The sequence below is a fragment of the Gadus morhua genome, chromosome 12, assembly GCF_902167405.1.
Source record: "Gadus morhua chromosome 12, gadMor3.0, whole genome shotgun sequence".
In the NCBI taxonomy this organism is placed as follows: Eukaryota; Metazoa; Chordata; class Actinopteri; order Gadiformes; family Gadidae; genus Gadus; species Gadus morhua.
The window spans coordinates 28395991-28399428 of record NC_044059.1 but is presented as its reverse complement, the minus strand read 5'-3'; positions in this window follow the sequence as shown (position 1 = coordinate 28399428).

Sequence of the window (3438 nt, the reverse complement as noted above, 5' to 3'; positions counted from 1 at the left end):
CTTGTGGTGGGTGGGTAAAAAGGTCATTTTTCACCGATCTGACCGGTGGTCATCCAGATTGGAGCGCGGGGGGGGGGGGGGGGGGGGGGGGATCCGATCCCGCCTCCAGGCACTGACTGCTGGCTCAGGACTCGACTGCGGTAGTGCGTCTGCAGCGCCGTTAGGGGCTGGATCACGAAGCCCAGACGCTGCCAACTTATTCCACACCGCGTCAGTGAGGCCTTTGTCTCCTGACCCGGGTGAGTTGGTCGTGGTGGCGGGGGACCACGTATCTCACCAGGAGAATACGAGTGGACTAAAGTAGAGTAGGCCTTTCTATTGAGAGCTGTTTACGACCTCTGGTCAAAATAATTAGATGCAGTGGAAGACATGGTGAAGATGAAGTGAAATAAGGCTGGTTCACATCGCAGCTTCAGGAGCGACATCAAACGCCTGAGCCTGAATGACATGAGGTAGATATGTCCTGAAGTCGTCCAGTGCAGATAGAGCTGACATCCTACATGCAAAGTGTGCTATAAGCTGTACATTAGGCTTAAGCTCCTTGTTGAGCCTTCTCCAAGCCTTGGCTTCTCTCATGTAAGTATAACCTCTGCCAGAATTATTCTGCATGAAACAACACATACAGAGAGAGAGAGAGAGAGAGAGAGAGAGAGAGAGAGAGAGAGAGAGAGAGAGAGAGAGAGAGAGAGAGAGAGAGAGAGAGAGAGAGAGAGAGAGACAGAGACAGAGACAGAGACAGAGACAGAGACAGACAGACAGACAGACAGACAGACAGACAGACAGACACACACACACACACACACACTGGGGGGCGGGGCGGAAGAGGAAACGAGATTGTTGACATTATTCCAGTAACATATCAGCTCTATAAATTGCATAATATATGCTAAATGTCACAGAATATAGAGCTAGTGGGTGTGTAATGAAATATGGAATGTATATCGGGATGATATGGTATATCATATGTAATGATGATGGGTATGGACCTGGTTGATATGGAATATGATATGGGGTATAGAACCTGGCAGGTACGCATGTCACAGAGCAGAGAGCTGGTGAAGGAACGCATGAGGAGACTGCGCTGCTGGAGGCGTAATGACTCACCACATCAGCGGCCCGTGGTTTCCCGGCATGTCTGACACGTTTAACGGGTATGTGACGCTCATTCGGAATGGAATCTCACTTTGATAAATATCAAATAAAAAAAACCCATTGATGAGTAAATATGCCCATGAAATAAATAAAAACGACTATTAAATAAATCCTAAAATAAACAAATGAGGGGCTATGAGCATTACCACCACGTAAGGCAATTAATGTGTAAATAGATATAAATATAAAGATCTAGATTTGTCAATATACTTTTATTCCATAATGCCCCATTTATTGATTTCAAGGGAGCTTTATTTCAAAATTCAAATAAGTATTGTATTACGCAACATTTGTTTCCGAGCTATTTTTCTTTTTTTATCTACAAGTGTGTGGGGCGTGGTTATCTCAGAACAAACCAACAGAACGACAACAGCACTGAATCGGTTATCTCAAACCAAACCAACAGAAGGAGAACAGAGCTGAATGATTGAATATACAGCAAAACTGAATTTATGTGAAGCCATTACTAGTGGACGGAAAGACTGTAGGCATTCATGGTGTTACCATGTCCATGCTAAAACCATTTAGAGAGAGTCTAATCTAAATAGCTCTGGGTTCTACTAGTGCGGCAGCAGATTTGGCTCGAACTCATTATTGGCGGGTTTGTCTTGACTCTTCAGTGGGCGGGGCTATGAGCATTACCACCACCTACTATACTGGAATGCGGTCAGGGCTGGTCTGGTGCTGTTGCTTTGGTCTAACCTACCACACCCCACGAATTTGAATTTAACAGATGGAAATAAATGTGGCATAATGAAATAAAAGCCCACTGAAATAAATTGCCGTTGCCTTGCGTTATAAAATCCCTGAATTGAATACATTTGTAAACATGGAATTGAAGTCCCCTTAAATAAATAAGTATTTTTTTCACAATATAGGCTAATAGATATTTATTTATACATAGTTTGCCTCACTCATTTATTTTAGGATTTATTCAATAGTCATAATTTATTTACAAGGCCTATTCCTTTATTGAAAAATGTATGAATTAATTGAATACTCATTCAAACGTCATTCCATACTTGGTCTATTGACAGTGTTGTAGGCTTTTGGTCTTCGTTCTCCGTCTCTCACCTTGTTATCTCCCAAGTATAACTGTCTACAGGGTTAGAGAGTCAAATTAAACATCCCCAACATTAGGAACTTACTGTACCCTTATGAATACTCACAAAACCCCTTTTTTATGACACATAGCATGCAAAGGCACACACACACACACACACACACACACACACACACACACACACACACACACAGCAGAGAGCAATGACCTCTTTATTAGGTATTACGTCACAGTGGAAAGAACATTGTCTTGCCCATATTCCTGTCTGAGGTTAACTGCAACATCCGTCGTCTCTGTGTCTCTCTCCCCCGTCTCCCCCCTTCTACCTCTTTCTCTCGCTCTCGACTCCATCTCTGTCTCACACACACACACACACACACACACACACACACACACACACACACACACAGTATTCAGTATTATCCACCTTCTACATCTCTATGACACCATCATTCTCACTTGCTGTTCCTCTTACCCTCTCTCTCTCTCTCTTGCCGTCTCTCACACACAAACGGGAGAGCTCAGAGTACTGGCCCAAAGGGAGCCTTTCATTTACTTCATGCACAACATGGTGGCTGTTGATTAGACCTCTGTGCTGTTAGCAACCTTTTCAACCCAGCGAGAGAGGGAGTCTGAGGGCGAGAGATACAGCCATTAAAGAAGCCGACTCAATTTGGAGAACCGATGCTTTACTACTAAACCATCAGCTCAGAATGTCACAAGCCTTCAACACAATGTACATTCCTATACAGCCTTCTTTAGCTCTAGTCTGTTACACATATTAAAAGCCAGAATTGACTAAATGCACCTTGGTTGCTTAAAGTTCTTGTTCTTGTAAAGTATTGTTTTTTGAAACCTTTTACCTAATGATTTTTATAGCGTTGTATGAGGCGGAAAACACACAAAGATAGCCTACACGATGGATCTTTGAAGGTCATGGTTTAAAATAAACACAATATCATCTATTTGGTAGTATAATGAATAGTGCCTTAGGCCTGCTGTTAGGGCATTGCACCACCAGGGGGCAAAAAGTAGGCTTTGAGGTTCCAGTAATTGTATTCCCTGATCGACGCCTGGCATTATGCAAGAACACACACACACACACACACACACACACACACACACACACACACACACACACACACACACACACACACACACACACACACACACACACACACACACACACACACACACACACACACACACACAGAGATAAGAGC